The 20,085-nt window shown below is 39.1% G+C and overlaps 1 pseudogene; it reads right to left on the bottom strand.

Annotated features, from left to right (window-relative positions):
- Nucleotides 1–16,087: 16,087 nt before the first annotated feature.
- LOC143612927 (eukaryotic translation initiation factor 3 subunit B-like) lies at nt 16,088–19,243 on the bottom strand (annotated as a pseudogene).
- Between the last annotated feature and the right edge of the window lie 842 nt (nt 19,244–20,085).

Here is a 20,085-nt window from a genome sequence, read left to right as displayed (position 1 = left end):
GATTCAGCTGATTTTCCATAAGCACCACAAATCTCTTAATCAGTTCTGCAGTTTCACTCTTATTTGATAAGAAAAACACCCAAGTAAACCGTGAGTAGTCATCAGTAATAACGAGACAGTAAGAGCTGCGAGAAAGACTCAAAACATGAACCGGACCAAAAAGGTCCATATGCAATAGTTGAAAAACTAATGAAATGGTATTAATCAATTTTGGGTTATGAGTTTTTTGATGATGTTTACCCAAAGCACAAGCCACGCATTTTTCAATAGTAACAAAATCTTTAACAGGTAATCCACGTACCAAATCATTTTTAGCAAGACGATTCAGATTTTTCATATTAGCATGACCAGGTTTCAAAATCAAGACGATCGAACAAGAATCCAGACTTCTGGTATAATGATACCAGGTTTCAAAATCAAGCACTCTTTCTTAGTAAAATGAGTTGAAAACCCTTTATCACATATTTGTGACACGCTCAACAAACTGTGCTTCAGCTCTGGAACAAAATTAACATTTTTGAATTTTAGAACACCGTTACTTACAGTACCCTTCTGCGTGATCTTCCATTTTTCTCCACCCGCAAAGGACACATACCCACCATTAAAAATTTGAATGTCGTGTAGCTGGGAAATGTCTCCTGTCATGTACCTGGAACAGCCACTATCAACATACAAAGGTCTGATGATATTCCTCCATAGCTGCTCTTGCACGAAGTGCGGGATTAATTAGACTTTGGCCCCCAGTCCATAGTAACACTGGGTAAACCTGACTCATCTACACTCATTACGGGCTGCCATGACATATCTTCTCAATTATCTAAAATGGAAGAAGAAACCTTCTTTACCGGAGACTTAGGCATCCATTTATGTTTACCATTATAAGATTTATTGTTGTTTGTACAAATGGATGGTTCAGTCTCTGGTTTGCGTGTAGAGGGAACAGACGAATTTGTTCTCCCGACAGGCCGTGATTTAGAAATCGATTTAGTTTTTAAAGTCGAATCATGGTTTCTATCACCTATACTAAACATGTTAGGCTTGGTCTGATGAGGACTAAACCTACCAGATTTGTTCTTGTTCCAATCACCATCAGAGGGATTTGCCTTACGATGCCGGAAATTTCGTCGATAGGTATCACGAGGCATATTCCTCTGATAAAATCCATAGTAAAGAACATATGGACGATGTGGATAGTTTCTAGCAATATGAATCCCACAATTATAACAAGTTTGACGTTTTATATAAAAATCATTGTGGTGAACCTTTTGTCTTGACCTAATGTGTGGGTCAGGTCACTTAGCTTGATGTTTACCATTAGACATGTTGTTCGGTTCGACACCCTTTTGTTCATTTGAGCATCCCTCTTTAATGAACTTGGGTGGTGGGTAGTTTTTAGCAAATTTTTTATTTTTATTTTTCTTATTAAAAACCACATCATCAGATTTCACAGTTTTAACAGAATTAACCACACAATTGTGTTTGCTCTTAAAACCAGAGCCCACACAAACAGTCGAACTAACAGAATTCAAAACAGGCAGTTTTAAAGAAACATCAGAATTAATGTCTTTATTAAACAAAACACAAGAGTCATCATCCTCATCAGTCCATTCCTCAACAATTACTTTCTCTGCACATGAAGCAAACACGTTAGAATCGTTCACTCCTGAAGTGGATACATTTGTATTCACAGGATCAGACTTGTCATTCTTATCTTGTTTACCGTACTTCATGCCCTGTACCTTTTCTTCCTGTTCTTTGGTGACAGGAAGTCGAACATAGTTGTCATTGTAAGGTGGGGGTACCCGACTATATCCTATGCCCTCACCTTCGTTTTCCTTCCACCATAACTGATTATCAATCATTGATCTAACTACTTTACTGGAACCCTCGAATTTTTTGAAATCAAGTTCAGCTCTTTCAAATTTAGCATTTAAATTCAAAATCTCTATTTTGGAGGCTTCCAGTTTCGCGGTTAATTAAGCAATTTCCTACTTGGCATCTAGGTGGTGACAACACTTTATGCTGAATTCAGATTTAAGCTTAGAAAAATCCTTTTGATTTGCTTCTATTTTATCTAAGAAAGCTTTTTCATTTTTCTTAAGTTTAAAATTTTCAGATTTCACTCTTTCCATGTCTCTAATCAAGCTATCATTGTGGAGTTTATATAAATTAATTTTATCAACACAATCTTAAGAACATGGTTGAAAGCTTACCTCAGATGAGCTAGGAGGAGTGAAGGCCATGAATGAGAATTGAAGTTCCTTGATTTGCTCCTCAGCAGCATTTTCTTCCTCAGCATCCTCAATGTGAGCATAAATTGCCAATGTTGAGAGCAGCCATCTGATCAACCCAAGAAAATTGTTGAGCAACCAAACCTCTTTCACCATTTCCCGAACTACCCCCAACTTCTCCTCTAGCATTTCCCACTGGAACCAGCACCCTCTCCGTGTTTCCTTTGTTTGCTGGGTTGGTACATTCACGAGCAAAGTGACCCGGCTCATAACAGTTGTAGCATCTCAGAGTGTCCTTGTTAAAACCCACCTTCTGATTGTTTGGCATATTCCAATTTTCCTTCCCGTTTTCTTAGTGAATTTCTTGGCCCGAAACACTGTCATGGCGATTTGCCAAGAGATATCCATTTCTTCAACATCATCTGGATGGATTTGATCAAGCTCAGCAGCAACTACGGGTTGAACCAGATCACCAGCTAGAAATGCATTGTAGCAGTTCATGAATCCCACCATTAGAGCTATGTTCTCTTGAGTTTCTTTGAGGATAGAGGGAATCTGACTGGAGTTCTGACCAGGAGCAACGCTGGATGACAGAGGTTTACCATTATCAGCCGGAGATTAAGCAGATTTAGTGAAAAATGCTGGAGCTGGTTAAGGTGGGATGGAAGAAGATTGGCCCTGAGTGGACTTAAACATTTGGAAGTTTCCTTGAGATGGAAGTTGCTGAGTAGCCTTAAAGATTGAGAAGCTGTCTTGTGAGATAAGGGCATTGTTGGAAGCAACGTTGTACCCATCTGCACTGTAGGAGTTTGTATGGTTTATTGCACGTTGCTTGTCATCCATGTCACATGCCTTAATAGTAGCCATCATCTCAGAAATAGACATTCTGTTGAGATCTTTTGTCTTCTTGATAACAGCAACATTCATATCCCAACTTTTGGGAAGTGAGTTCATTAACTTGTTGTTTATTTTAGAAGTTGCCAGATAGATGCTTGCAGATCTCATCTCAGTCACAAGAGCTATGAACCTTTGAAGTTGAGTTTCCAACGACTCTCCCAAAACATGATTAAACATATTGAATTTCTGTCCCAGCAGGTCTTGGCGACTTATCTTCATGTCTTCGTTTCCTTCATACACCTCAATTAATGCCTCCCACAACTTCTTAGCAGATTGAAGTTCTCTAAAACCCAGAGCAATCTCGGGTGAGAGTGTCATAGTTAAGGTTAAGAGAGCCTTTTCATCCTCTTCAATTTTAGCAAGATCATCATCATCGTACATAGCAATAGGCTTCACAACAACTTCAGTTGAGTTCTCACGTTGATACGTGATGATTTGGGGTCCCCTAACTATGCTTCTCCAGATTTTTGCATCTTTCATCTTAACATACTTCTCGAATCAAAATTTCCACTTGCTGAACCCCTCATGAGACAGTAGACGAGGCACACGAGTGGTGGTCCCCATTATGAAATCCAGTTCTTGATGGAGTGAAGCATTGGATGACACATTACTGTTAGTTAATTGTTCCATTTTAGTTTAATCAATCCAAAAGTAATTTTAAGTCTAGAAACACTCTAAAGTCCAATACACAAAGCCCAAATCGGATTGATCAGGCCCAACTAAGTTCACAGTTTGCTTTGACCGAAAACAAGCTTTGACCGAGAACTGAATGCGTTGACAGAGAACCAAAGTTATTGACCGAGAACTAGGGGTGTTGACCAAGAACAACGAATCTTGACCGAGAACCAAGAATCTTGACCGAGAACCACCGAGAACACTATTCCTTGGCCGAAAACACTGATTTTAAGCAGAAAACCCTTGTTTAAAGGCCGAGAACTATTAAGTGTAGCCGAGAACACCCAAATTTACCCGAGAACTGGATTTATTGATTAAGATTTGCAACTAACTGAATCCCGTGAATTATGGGATTCAAATTTGTTTCCAAATTTACCAAATCTCTAACCAAGAATAAACCCTCTTCTTCTCCAATTAATAACTCGCCGGAAAACAACAAAACCACCAAACGATTAGATCTTGAATCCGTTGATATCACAATAACAAGCCTGAATAGGTCTAAGGTTCTGATACCAATTGTAATTCCCGTGGAGGATCTTTCAATATTATATCAACTGATCTTGATGTTGGTGTGGAAATCCAACACAAGATGATTCAAGAACAAATATCAAGAAGACACAAAACACAAAGGACTGCTTCAAAACACACGTTATTATTAACGTCGGGTGCTTAAGCACTATGCTTACAATACTCGTCTAATACACCAATGATACTAGACGGCCAAAACCACCAATTGAACGAACTACTAAACCCTATACAAAGAGATCTATATATAAGGTAGCCAACATACTAGCCAAACAAAAGCCCAAAGCCCACCGAGATCCATAAGGATCTCGGTTTACATACAAAACACAAAACCAAGCTTAACTATTTGCAAACCATCAAGTATAGACCCAACAGTGATTTTTTGTTTAATTTTCCCGAGACAAGTGCATCTCGGGGCCCCTCTACTAACTAGTTGTTCATGTGTGTAGGGTCAGCCTGGAAGGCCTGTCAATAGTATTCGGTACTTAGACAGTGGCTGCACCCGACATATGACAGGAGATGAGTCCCTGTTGTTTGACATCAAACCATTCGACGACAGACATGTTTCCTTTGCTGGTGACATAGGAGGAGAAATCATGAAACAAGGAAAGGTCTCCAATGGTACATTGACATTTGATGAAGTCAATCTTGTGGAATAGCTCAACCACAATTTGCTCAGTGTCTCCCAAATCTGTGATAAGAAATTCTCTACTCTTTTTACTGAAATGAGTGTCTTATTCTCAAACCAGGTTTTAAAGTTCCTAAAGAGTGGATTATGTTACGTACTCAGAGGCACAATGATGCTTACATACTGGACATGAGAAGTAATTATACAATGCGTACTACTTCTTGTTTGATGTCCAAGGCCTCGGAGAATGATTCATCCTTATGGCGTCGACGTTTAGGTCACGTCAACTTTAAGAACTTGAACAAGTTAGTTAAAGGTGACCATGTGAGGGGTTTGCCTATAAAATCCTTTCATTGTGTTGAAAAATGTTTATCTTGTTCAAAATGCAAACAGCACAAACTCCCTCACAGACCCAAGACTATCAATTCCATAAACTCCACTCTTCAACTGTTACATATGGACCTCTTCGGTCCCATTCAACCAATGGCAATAGGTCGAAAAGCCTATTGTCTGGTTAATACTGATGATTTCTCGTGTTTCAGTTGGACTTTTCTGCTAGGGCACAAGGATGAGACATCTCAGTTTCTGCTCAGATTTATAGTGTTGGTTGAAAATCAAACAGAAAAGAGAGTCAAGTGTATCAGAAGTGATAACGGAATAGAATTCTGCAACAAGACCGTCAACGACTTCTGTCACAACAAAGGGATCCTTCGTCAATTCAGCGCACCCTACACTCCCGAACAAAATGGAGTGGCTGAAAGACGAAATCGTACATTGGTTGAAGCTGCTAGAACCATGTTGTCAGACTCTAAACTTCCTTTGTTTTTTTGGGGTGAAGCCATCAACGCTGCCTGCTTTACCCAGAACCGTGTGTTGCTAAATAAAAGATTGAATAAGACACCTTATGAATTCTTTTATGGAAACAAGCCAAGGGTTAACTTCTTCAAGACGTTTGGATGTCCTTGCACCGTGCTCTAAAAAAATGTTGCTACAACTTCCAAGTTTGCAGAAAAAGCGGATGAGTGCTATTTTGTTGGCTACTCTGCAGACAAAAGTGCGTATCGCGTCTACAACAAGAAAACACGTGTGATCATGGAGTCGTACAACACTGATTGGCAAGAATTAAACTCTACAGATGCACACACCAATCCAAATTGGATGTTTGACTATGAAGGTCTGTTCAAACAATTTTGAGGAATGTATACAGCACCGGCTGTTTCCTCTGCTCCCACAGTTGTGACACCACCAGCTCAAGCTGAAGACGATCAGTCAATTTTGATGAATGCCGTTTTGAGAGGTCTGGAAGATTTTCAAGTAGCTGCACCTGCACCAGCACTTAATGTTCCACCCGTGGCTGATCAACTAGCCCCGGTAATTGAAGTACAACCTTCTGCAGACTCTACTAAGATGCCCACTTTCGAGGACGCCTCCGATTCAGATACCGATTCGTATGTGCCTGCTGACAATGTGGAGAATCATGTTGAAAATGTCCAGACTGACCAATCGGTGATCCTCCAGCAGAACCAAGTGTAGTTGAATATGTTCCTACACCTCCCTCTGAAAAAGAAAATCATGGTAATGCTGAGGAGACTGATCAAGCAAACGTGCAGAATGAACAAGTTCAGAAGGGAGCTTCTGGCAGCACCGACTCGACTTCAGTTCCAGCAATAGTTGTACCATTCTACGACAACCTATGGGAAGGTTCCATTGCTCTAGAACATTTGGTTGATCAAGAAGGAGGTGTAAGTGAACCTCAACCAAACGCTCCAGTCAATGTGACTACTATCTTTCATCTCATAGAGAGCTTATCAATCGAGCTTGAGGCAACACCAGTCGAGCATGTCGAGCAAATTCCACAGTTACCAATTCATCAACAACATCCGACTGAGAACATCATTGGAGATCTGTTTGCAGGCATTCAAACACGTAGTACTTCCGGTAACATTAACAGATGTCTTTTTTTCTTGTTTTATTTCACAGGTTGAACCCAAGGACTTTCAAGTTGCATTAAAGAAGAATTCTTGGGTTGAAGCAATGCAAGAGGAGCTGTTGCAGTTCAAGAAGTTGAGTGTTTGGAGGCTTGTCAAGAAACCAGAACATAAGAAACCAATTGAAACAAAGTGGGTGTTCCGAAATAAAAAGGATGACAAGGGGGTTATCATTAGAAATAAAGCCCAGCTTGTTGTGCAAGGCTTTTGGCAACGTGAAGGACTTGATTACGATGAAGTTTATGCACCAGTGGCCAGACTAGAAGCAATTCGCATCTTTTTGGCCTACGCCTCGTACATGAATTTCAAAGTATATCAGATGGATGTCAAGACTGCTTTCTTGTATGGGAAAATGAAAGAAGAAATCTATGTCAGTCAGCCTCTAGGATTTGAAGATCCAGATCATCCTGATCATGTTTACCGACTTGACAAGGCACTTTATGGTCTCCATCAAGCACCTCGTGCTTGGTATGCCACACTGGCAGACCATTTGGTGAAGAATGGTTACAAAAGAGGAATCGTTGATCAGACTGTCTTTGTCAAGAAGGTTAAGGGTGACCTGATTCTAGTCCAAGTGTATGTTGATGATATAATCTTCGGGTCCATGAATGAGAATCTGTGCAAGGAGTTTTCGGAGGTTATGCAACAGCGATTTGAGATGAGTTCCTTGGGAGAAATGACTTTCTTCCTCGGTTTATAGGTTGAACAAAAGAAGGACGGGACTTTGATTCATCAGGAAAAGTACGTTCATGACATTGTTCAGAAGTTCGGATTTAAGGACTCATCTGCTTTCATGACACCAATCGCCACGCGACCTGTTCTCGCTCCTGATCCATTAGGAAAACCAGTCGATCAACACCTATATAGGTCCATGATTGGTTCCCTAATGTATCTCATTGCAAGCAGACCGAACATCATGTTCCCTGTTTGTCAGTGTGCCAGATATCAGTCAGATCCGAGAGAATCCCACATGACAGCTGTCAAGCGTATTTTCAGATACTTGAAGGGAAGACCACGTTTGGGACTTTGGTATCCAAAGTACTCCTCCTTTGAACTTCATGCTTACACTGACAGTGATTATGCGAGGGGGGGGGGGGGGAAGGGGTGCAACTTAGACAGAAAATCAACATCGGGTGGATGTCAATTCCTGGGAGATCGGTTGATCTCATGGCAGTGCAAGAAGCAAGTCACTGTATCCACCTCCACAGCATAAGCCAAGTACATAGCTACATCCAGTTGCTGTTCCTAAGTCATTTGGATCTAGCATCAGCTGCTGGATTACTGTTTGAATTTCTATGATACAACGATCAAATGTGATAATGAGGCGGCCGTTGCTATTGTTACAAACCCGGTCCAGCACTCAAAGACCAAGCACATCGACATCCGAATACATTTTATTCATGATTGTTTTGATCGTAAGCTTGTTAACATAAAAAGGGTAAAAACTGATATTAACTTTGCAGATCTCTTTACAAAAGCATTTAGTCGTGCCCGATTTTTGTTTCTCGTTGAATCGTTGGGTATGATTTCTTTTGAGTAAAATTTTATCTTTTATTTTTAAAATTGTAAATATTTTAAAATATGTCACAATTTTAGAGGGAGAAAATGAGTTAACTTGAACTCAACAAAAAGATTTTAAATTTACTTTAAGAAGAACAAAAATAGAGTCACTTGACTTAACAAAAAGATTTTATTTTATATATAATATTAATTTCATATTTACTCCTATTTAAGAAAAACTTAAGAAAATTCAAAAAGATTTATCCCGTTTAGAGGGAGTCGGATATTTAAAATTTTCTATTCAGAATTTGATCCGACCTTGTGGAAAGTGATAGTACATTGGTATGTAATGATTCTAGCGCGTTAAAAGAGTAGAAAAAAAGGCTACAAGGTCATTCATCGATGTGTAGATAGGCTTGACAAACAAGTAAGTGTTTGGTGATATAAACTTAAACCATTGCCGATGCTAGTGGCTATACGTTTATGAAGCGGTTGCATTTCCGTTAAAGTCATATCAATGAAGGATGAAATGCAATTACATATGTCATACCCAAGCCTGTCTTTACCTGATCACAGTCATCTTATGAAATATGTGTCTATTTTTAATTTTCATTGAGTCAAGAAAAGCTTCAAAGAAAAGCAAAAGAAAAGGAAAGACAAAATAGTCAGAAAAGAAAATGAAAAATCAAGAAAAATAGTCGAAAAATAATCAAGTTTAGGGATTTTAACTTCTGCTTTATTATTTCATTTATTTTGATTCAAGCCTTAGACTTTCTCTGTTTGTAGTCATACAAGATCTGATTGTTAATGCCCTGAATCTTCTGCTTTATTTTAATCTTTCTAGATCGAGTCAAGTGTGCAAAGCACAAAGTGTCAAGTGTAAAAAGTCAAAAGTGTCAAGTATGTTAATAAGGGTACTGTGATCAAATAAGAAAGGTTTAAGTCAAGTTGAGGTGATATGTTAACACAAACTAGGCCCAAGATATGATGGAATCAGTAACACGTCTGATTAAGTGGGAAGCACATAAGTACCGTGTTTAATTGAACCATAAATGTATCACGTTAACATCAAAAAACTTGTCAAGTTAAAAATGTGGACAATATCTGCAATCGATGACGAATTTGTGTCACAATAACTTCAAAATGGGAACGCGATCTAGGATCTTGCAAATCAATATGATTCCATGTCGCGATCATTCTTGAAAATTGATCAAAGAAAGAGTTATTTAAATTAATTAAGCATTATTGTAAATTTTAAATTTGTTTTAATTTTTTTTGTTTTCTAAAATATTAATTACTTTGGTAGTTGTATGTTTTATTTTATTTTAATTTTTATTTTATTTTAATTTTAATTTTTATATTTACTTTATTTTAATTTTATTTTACTTTATGTTTATTTCATTTAAAGTTTATTTTTTTGTTATTTTTTGTCAAAGAGATCAATTCTGCAAAAGTTAACAGTTTCGGACCGACAAAAAAAATTAAGAAAAATAAACAAGTGCTTGGATTCGGTGGGTAAATGTTTTTCGGGTTTGAATGTGCAAATATTTTTAAAGACCGAGGACTGAGAGTGTATTTTTGGTGAATACTCGCGATGTTTTGACCATATCGTGAGATAGGCTGACCCTATATATATGGGTCACCAAAAACTCTTTCACTATTCACCAAAAACTTTTCACTTTCCACTCTCCTTTCTCTCTCTTACTTTACTCTCTTTTTCAAACCCTTTCTCTCAAACTTCAAGATCCGTCCGATCTTTATCACGTTTCGATCATGAATCCAGATCCCACACCTTCGGTATATCATCACAACATCATCTATCATCTGATTCTTCTATGTTTCTTCTATGTTTCTGGGTTCTCGAGGATCGAGGCGGCGGTTCATACAAACCGTCGGCTAGATCTAAGTTCAGATCTTCAGATCTGTGTTGGTTTCGTGCTTAGAACCATCGATTAGACCTTTATATCTTGATTATCATCATTAATTATTAGTTTTTAGGTTTATTTTATATAGTTTGTAGATCTAGGGTTTGTACATACCGTTTGGGGTCCGATTAACCAAGCAAATCAAAGGGTTTCTCTCCCAAACTTTTTCCAGAAACCTAATTCGTGTCTAGGCGACACCCAAGGAAGGAAAAAGAATGAAAAATGGACAAGTTTGATTTTTTTCGCATAAAAAGGGTTTCGCTTCGCATGACCATGCGATGCAAAACATCTGTGTGTTTCGCTTCGCATGACCATGCGATGCGAAACATCTGACTGTTTCGCTTCGCATGACCATGCGATGCGAAACATTTGTTTGTTTCGCTTCACATCCCATGCGAAGCGAAATAGAGTCCATGCGAAAATTTTGGACTTGGAAAATTTTTCAGGAAATCTAGACTGATGCTACTGGACTGTTTGTACAATATTGGGATGTTCTAACCTTGGACTATTATGGATTGCTAAAACGTGTATATTATGGACTATTTGACTTATAAATATACTAATATTAACTTATCAATTTATTAAAACTAAAATGTACATAATCAATCAACTATAAGTGATTAATTAAATTAAATAATGTGTAAATACTTAAGTCTCTTGTATATAACTTGTCTTTTATTGATTAGCCTTGTTTAATGATTATTCTCACGATCTAAATGAATGATTTCAGGGTCATAATCAATTTTGTGCTCTCGGGCTTCCCAAAAAGAAAGCAGATAAGGTGTTCACTTCCATGGTTAAGGGGCTATAGCAATAACCTCTTGCACATGCCAACACTGCCAACCCCGCAATTTACTCCAAATGGGTTCTTGACTTCTGGGCCTTTGCAAATGTTGCTGATGATACTCTTTCCATTACTACAAAAGTTGCAGGGAGAAAATTGACTATCACAGAAGGTGATATCAGACGAGTACTGAAGATTAACGAAATTACACGTATGAGAAGGGAGACAGAGCTAAGTTGGTTGATTTTGTGACTCGGATGGGATATGACACCGAGTGGAAGAGATTGGAGAAGAAACACCTCCCACCATACTGGAGATTTCTTTTCCATATAGTGATTCACTGCTTTGCAGACATCCGTGGTGGTTTTGACAGTATGAGGATAGACTGGGTACGAATTATGTTTGCGTTGACAACTCAAGAGAAGTTCAACTACTCTTGGAGGTTATTCTTGTGTATGATGGCGAATGCGAAAAACGAATCTACATGGCTTATGTACCCGAGGTTTGTACAGTTGTTGCTGGATGATATGATTCCTGATGTTCCCAGGCCACCCAACAAGAAGGCCAAAGACAAGAAGTCCTTTCCTGAGCCATATCATGTTAATGAGATCAAATCGTCAATTTTTGGTGTGTTGTTGAGCACTAAGGGCAAGGGCCATCAGTATGAAGGACCAAGACCGGGTCCTAAGTTCGGTTTGTTTGAGGAGACTAAGCCTTCTAGGGACGAGGTTGAAGAAGAAAGTGGGGAGATCGTGGAATCTGAGCCAGAGGTTAAGGCTGTGGAAGCTGAGTCGTTTGATGAACCAGCTGAGGGCAGAACCAAGGCCAAGCACGACTTGAAGAGGAAGGCTACTGACGTTGGTAGTTCTTCTGGAAAAGGTAAGGCGGTGGAAGAAAACGAGGAGGAGGAGCGGCCACTCTTGAAGCGTATACGGAAGCCTCCGAAGCTCGTTGTCAAGCTTTCCAATAAAGGTAAACCCTCTGACCCACACATAGGCTCACCTAAAACCCTAGCCAAAATCCTTAAAGACTTAATTAGATGTAGCTAAAATCCAAATTCCCGCCTATAAAAAAGCCATGACCAGAAAGAAAGCCAAATCCAAGCCAACCAAAACAATGCTCCATGACTCACCCGACTCCTCAACCCATATCAACCTTCCTCCCAAAAATACCCAAATCACCACCTCAACCACAACCACAACCAACAACTCCACCCGAAGAACCTACACAAACCATACCCTTAGAACCAACCCAAACCGATCCAGAGCCATCCCAAACCACAACACCACCCACACAACCTACCACTGAACCCACCTTCACCTCAATAATCATATCTTCCATCTTTAGCTCACCCATCCAATCAACAAGCCTACGGAGCCAAACCGTTATTACTTCACCACCAACAAAACAGCCAACACCACCAAACTTAGAACCCATACCATACACATCTCTACTCTCAAAGCCACTTACCTCTACACCACCCACCTCCACAACCTCACCACCACCTACCAAATCCATTACACTGCCTACCTAAACAACCTCACCACCCATCATGTCCACTACCCCACCAACCACTATCCTTTCACCTAAACCCATCACCAAGGGGAAGTCTTTGACGCCTCTAGTGTACGTTGATCCTATCCTCTATCCTCGATAGGATCATCACCCTGGAGGAATCTAACGCAAAGAGGGCTGAACGCGAGATGGTGCTCCTGACATTTATCAAAGACATGAAAAAGAAGGAGCTGTAGGATGAGAAGGAGAAGGGGAAGTTAATGGCTAGGGTGGAGGCTTTGGAGGAACAAAAAGGTGAATGATGCTCTGATTGAAAGTCAACGAATGATAATCAACAACCTCCAAGAGCGCATTCAAAATCAACAACAATTGCTCACCACTGAAGCTCTAAACAATGAAAATCAAAGAGCTGAATACAAGAAAGTGTCTGATAGGGTGGAGACACTTGAAAAGAACCTCCCAGCTGCCAACGCTCTTGAAGAAAGTCTTAAAAAGAAGATCGAGGATGCTACCAGAAAGTGGGACGTTGAAAAAGAGGCCACAAACTCAAATTCAAACTCAAACTCCAGGGTCTCAATGTTAGAAGGTCAGCTCGCCTCATCTGCCTCTCTCGGTACACTCATGGCAGAGAATAATCAGTTTTGTACCGAGATTGAGGCCCTTCGAGCAAAACTGGTTGAGCAAGAGCATATCAATGAGCGCCAGTCAAAGCTGAACGAAAAATTGAATGAGAAATACAAGGCAGCTTCAGAACTGATTTGGTATGCGCGACGATGATTTTGCTACCCTTGAAGCCCGTCTTAACACGGTCTTTGGAAGCTGGAGAAGGTCTGGTGAGACTTCTCGGATTGGTGGACCACAACCCACTGTAGGGCCAAGTTTGGCTTTGTAAGGGGATCAGGTTGTGGCTTCGGAAGGAGAGGCAACTGTTGGTTGCATTGTACAACACGTTCGCCAAACTGAAAGCGGAGTTGGTACCAGCTTGGGTCCTGAACAAAAAGTACAACTTCAGGTCCAAGCTGGTGGTGATGATGGAGGCAATGATGGTGATGATGAAGATAAGAGTGACGATGATGATGATGACGAGGAGGACGACGATGATGTGGACAACAACGTTCATAATAGTTTTGATGAAGATGATGATGATGGTGCAGGTGGTGACGATGGAGATGGAGGGGCCGGTGCAGCAGGAGGTGGAGGTGGAGTTAACACTCAATCACCTCCACATACTCAAGAAACTCCTCAAGACCCTCCTGCACACGACTCGGCAACCAAAGTCAGGCAGGATGACTCACGAATTGACGATTTATATAAAGATTTGTTTCCTGCAGGTAATGTTACAGGGATGATGGATGATTTCATTGAAGCCGGAAAGAGCTTGGCGGATTTCATTGCAGGAACGGAGGAGACAGTAAACACAAATGACGACTACATCAACTACTCGCCAAATCCTGACACGCCACCAGCTCAAGCTACGTCAGATGCACCAGTTCAAGATCCCTCTGATCCAGCCGCCGACTTGACTCAAGCAACACCAAAGAAGAAACGAAAAACTCATATAGTGTCAAGTCATGCTTTTGCCCGCATGCTCAACTACCCTTATCATGAAGATTCGCTGATTGTTTATGTGAAGTATGATAAGGGGAACAGTTGTTGGGCTATCAGAAGATATAGCGGAGATCTTATCTATCTCAACCACCACGAGCTGAAATCGTTACCAGAGCTCGACATCAACTATCTCAGAAAAGCTCTAGGCCGTGGTGAGTATGATAGTTCGTTGGAGGGTTGGGTCAAAACTCATCTGCATCATCAATCAAAGGTGGATTACAAGGACTTCGAGCTGATTAAGGGTCGCAAGTACAAGAACCCAAGAGAGATAGACCCAGCCACCAAAGAGCCACGAACCATGTGGAGATATAGGGCGTCAAAAGACTGTCATGAGATATATTATGGCGAGCCCTATCTTCCTAACACTCTCCGAGATTTTATTGGTTGGGAGTTTGATAATACAACCAGTGAGGCCGTCATCCACTACTGTGACATGCACGAGATACGAGTGTTTGATGAGCATGAGATAATGGGACTACACATGGAGGATGTGAAGAAGCTCTACAACTCACCGTTGGGAACCGTCAAGGATCCAGGTCGTCAGAATACAGACCGGATAGTTGAAGCCTTCAACAAGTTCTTCTGAAGACTTGTTGAACTTCCACTGACCGAGGACGAATGTCTGGTCTACGACACTGATGGTTCCAATACTAAAGACTAGAGGGAGATTGTTAGGTCCTGTTTTGTGTTATTAGTCTTTTGTATTGGTTCGTTTATGTATTTGGGCCATTTGGTCACTTTTGCATGTATTGGGCTTTAGTTGTTCACTTTGTAAGTATTAGGCCCAAGGGAAATATGTAAACAAGCTCATTGGGCAATTGACAATGACATGTTTCTCATGCATGCTTCCTAATAGGAAGCATGCCATGAGATAAAGAACCTTTTGCAAAATCTCTAACTCACATACTTACTTTCTCTCTAGCTCTCTCTCTCTCTCTCTCTCTAAACTCGAAATAAACCTCTCAAGATCCGAGACCACTTAGGTGACTTAGTATGATTTCCGCTAGCACTAAGTTCGGTTGATTCAAAGATTGTTGTTATATCTACCCGCGTTGGGACCTACAATAACCAACTTCTTTTTCTTTTGTCTGTCTCTCAACTCTTTGAATCAGTTATAAGCGGTCCCTTATCTTTTCCAACATTGTATAACGATCATGCTACTTTAACTTCATTGTACTCCAACCACATAACACATACTCTAGAACGAACTCTGGAGTCTGGAAGAGACCTCGTTAACACAATTAACTAGTTATTAGAAGACTGGATTAAATTATTAGAACACCGAAGTGTAAGATTACCGAATTGAACATAAAGTAACACCACAGCTTCTAGCACAAGTTGGGTTGAGTTTATGGTTGCACAAGGTGTTTTTTGTTGGTTGTAACCTGAGTTATGGTTTTTACTCTTGCAACATTTTACACAAAGTTGCTCTATCTTGCATGTGCGGTTTCTCCTTTTCTTTCAACATCTTAGATTTGAAAGTGTGGCATATAGACAAGGGTTTTTATTATAAGCGGGGTTTAGGTGAGCACAACTGTAATTTTCATTTCTTTTATGTGCCATTTGGTGTTCTTTGCATTGTACAATCTTGTGTTGGACACGAAGGACTTTCAGTCGGACTTCTAGTTTGACCTTAAGTAAAAAGTCAGTCTCCAGTTGTATGATATTGGACGTTGTATTTTACTACAGAAATTGGTTATAATTAGTTACCAATTGATTTAATTCGGTTAATATTTCATTATTTCATTCAATCAAATCTTTACAACTGCTAAAATCATTTTCTCAAATAACAAAAAGCAAACAATGTTTTTTCATACATCAGATAGGATTTCTCTAGTAACATCCCACAATTCTTCCACTTCCACTTGTTCAGCTTCAACATCACTTGCTTCTTCATCTATCAGCATTTGTCTCACCATATTCTCATCTTCACGATATCTTTTCCACTCGTTTAGCCACCTTTCCCATTCTTCCTTCAACTGCTTCCTTTTTTCACGATCCCGCTTGCTTGATAACACCAATATCTCCTCATCTTCCATCTCATACTTTTTACTGTAATCTTTTAGATTCTTGAATATTTCTTCCTCTTTCTCAGGGCTCAACAAGGATGGTGGCCGAGGCCTCCAAGAAAACTGCATAAATTAAATGTAAAGATCATGTCCTGACATTAATTTGAAGTTGTAAACTTGTAATAATCAAATAATTGCCTGAGAGAGATGGTCCTTGGGTACGCGGTAGAGTAACTTGCCGTTGAATGACCAAATGTTAGATCCATTTTCCGTCTCATGTACAGATGTAACCGAAGTTGCAACATACCTACAAATTATTATTAGTTGCCTTGAGCTATATGTTTAATCTCAAATGTGTCAAAAATATTAGCAATATCTTTTTAGTTTGGTATACCTTCCAGTGGGATCCCATTCAGCATCTGTTGCCATAAAATGTTCAACGGTTGCCATTGTTTTAAGCTCATCAACATTGTAGAACTCTAATTGTCCCTTCAATCCAGCCAAGATAACAAAAGGACCACCAGGTGACCAGAACAGAGCATTTGCCTGCTTTTGCTTTAAGGTTGTGAGCTTTGATACCTTATCACCTCTAACCGAATAGAAACTAACATCGGGCCTCGGATTATCACCGTGTATAACCGCAAATCTATGACCTTTTGGCTCCCGTACAAATGAAATAACTTTATCATTCCTGTTGTCAAGCTCAAAAGCCTGAATCGGCATGTCACGCTCCTTGATTCTGAAAAGCTCAAAGCCCGTATATGTACTCTTTTTAGTTTTTGTGTAGCGATCAACTTTTACTGCCAGATACTCCCCATTACTTTGCCAATACATTTTACAGTCACTAACATTGAAAAGATTCTTTTGCCTCGGTTCTACTTGGCTTGGGATTTGATACAGACTAACCTAAAAATATCAAAATGCAATGTAATGTGTCATTATTAGTCAAAAATTAGAGAGCATGAAAGGGGATACTTACTCTTGCAGGCTGATTTCCACCAGCAAGTTGAGGAACAAAGAGTGCAAAATAGAATCAGTGGGTGACCAACTAAAGTCCATGACATTTTCAACTTTAATGGATTCATTGTCGATAAGAGTGAACTTGTCGGTTTCATACACAGAGATGATATTTTTCCCAAGTAGAGCAAAATATTTGTCTTCTTTTCCTCCACCCCATCTGTAAAAGCACAAACATCAAGATGAGAAATATAAATGCTTATTAGAAGACATGGATTTATAGCCTTATTAATTTATTACCTGATAACAGGCCAAGCAAAACTGCCAGTTCCTCCAAACGCAAACTCATCTGCACTTCCCTTGAAATCTTTCATTAATTTTCCAGTTCTCACATCAAACACGTTAAGCACCACTATCTGATCATGAGCAAATCATGCAGTCGTTAAGGAAAAAAATATCATGGGCCATACAATACACGCAAACACAACAGCCCACAAAAATTTCAAAGCGTGACCCCTACTTTCAAAATGACAGTCGGGGTATTTGTTCAATAGCAATTTTGACTGCCTACTTTTGAAACGGCAGTTTGAGCATTTGTGAGCGGACCCAATATCAAAATAATCATTAAAAATTGGATCAAGAATTGCCATTCTCACCTGAGTGTCGCGAGGGTTGCTTGGTTCATGACTGCTATAAGTCACCAAATATTTTTCGCCAGGAGAGAAGTCAATAAGTTTGACCTACAGTTAAGAGCACAGTTTCAGGATCAAAAAACTAAATTAAATAATAATTACTGAAAGATAGAAAAGCCAAGATCAAAAGAACCTGTGGATGCACATATCGCATTAGTTGATTAAAACTAGCAGCACCACCCCACACAGCAACACCCTGTCTATGAACCGTGGCTAAGTAGGTCCCTAATGGTGACCACTGCACAAAACTTTCACTCCAAAACTACAAAACAAATTCCATATTTTAGTATTTTAATTCTTTTTTATCCAGCTAAAATCACAAGTAAAAAACATGCATAATTTAATTACAGTGCGTTTGTAAACCGGATCAGCTTTCACTTGTCTAGCATCATTCCACAGGACCTCCGTGTCTGATCCCGAACAAATAACAAACTGATCTCTACCTTTCTCATCACCAAGCCAATGCTGCAGATTCTCCTGATTTTACAAAACAAAGTTTCATATTTTTAATTTAACTCTATATATATAGTAATTTACATGTATTTTTTAGTCACACAAAATACATACCCCTGGTGTGTAGGGTCTAGCTTCTGGAGGGGCCCACTCATCTAGGACGTTCATGAACATGTTTATTTCATCAAACATGTTGGCGGACATCTTATATGTGCCTAGCGGGGATTTGTTGGCCTCATTCTTAGCAAGCTCAGCTTCCTAAAATAACAATTGTCATCGAAAGACACCATAAGTTTTTAAATAACTAGAAGAAAATTCTTCATAGATCATAAGTTAAGCATAGTTTTATTGCTACTGTATAAAACTATAATTTCAAAACACAGTCGAGGAATAGATACCTGAGGAGTGTTGTACTCGATAAAGCAATATCCTCGAGTTTTCCCGGAGTCTTCTTCAACAGGCATCCAAAAACCATTATCCTTAATTACACCGTACTGGCTGAAACGTTTTCGAAGCACTTAATCAAGTTTATCAAACCTTGCCCGTGGCACGACTGGTAAGTTATCAACAACGATAACGCTCTTAAATCCAACTTCCAATTCCACTGATTCTTCCACGTATAGATCCTCATCGTCACTAAAAAAATACAATTACACACACCCAATTATTAACCTGATGCATATATAAACAAATAAAAACACGTACAAACTATTCCAAAAGCCTACTGAATCGTTCAAAAAAGATCAAATTTAACCACCAATTATTGTTTCCAAGTTACTGTTGAACTTGATTTTCTACACATAATAACAAGTTACCTTTTGATGCCAAAGTCGAAATTCGAACAAGATTCAGCCATTGTTATTGATCGACAACCTTACACTGTTGAGGGTTTTCGGACTTTTAAGATCTACAACCTTAAACTGTTGTTGAGGGTTTTCGGATGAATTTATAATAATAAGATATATATGGCTCGAGAAGTTAAGTTCGATTATGATTTATATATAAATATTTATATTAAACTAAATAAGGAAATTAATCAATATATTTAATATGTATAAGATACGACGTGATTTTAGGCCTTAGTAGCTTGTTCCTCAAGTTTCGTGTTTTATGGATGAACATCTTTTTTTTCTTTCTTTTTTTTTATTGCGTGTTTTATGTATAATTTTTAAATCTTGACAACATTATTATAACTTTTAAATGTACAATTTTGAATGATATAATTCATAGTTAACATTGTAACACCTTCTGTATTTAATTGTTGTGACCACTTCATATAGCATATGATCTTTAAACGGTCCGAGCCTCAACACCCGCGTCGGGTGGGGAGGAGGGGTTACACGGTTGTTTGGGGGTTTCCGTCTAAGAGAGGTTGAGAGGTTTTCGAGTAAGACGTCAAGCATCAAATAATTTGAGACGGTTGAAATTCCTTTATAGGGAGACTCGGAAAAAAGTTAAAAAAATAGATTTGTTACGTATTTTGTCCTTTTCACTAGACGCTAGTTAAAACTTAGTTAACTTTTTGTAAAGTATTTCTTTTTATCTTTGCCTTTGCCAATAAGTGTAGATTACAAATCACGCCTTTTATGTTAGGATGACTTGCAAATTCATAAATTTAACTTCAACAAAGTCAATTAGAATTTAGTATAATTTTATGAAGTTAAATATCAACCATTATAATTTAGTCAAGTTTTATTA

Source organism: Bidens hawaiensis, unplaced genomic scaffold (assembly GCF_021521415.1).
Source record: "Bidens hawaiensis isolate Kalapana, Puna unplaced genomic scaffold, B.hawaiensis_p1.1 tig00036084_1, whole genome shotgun sequence".
NCBI lineage: Eukaryota > Viridiplantae > Streptophyta > Magnoliopsida > Asterales > Asteraceae > Bidens > Bidens hawaiensis.
Note: the sequence above shows the minus strand (reverse complement) of the source record. Positions and strands in the feature narration are given on the sequence as shown.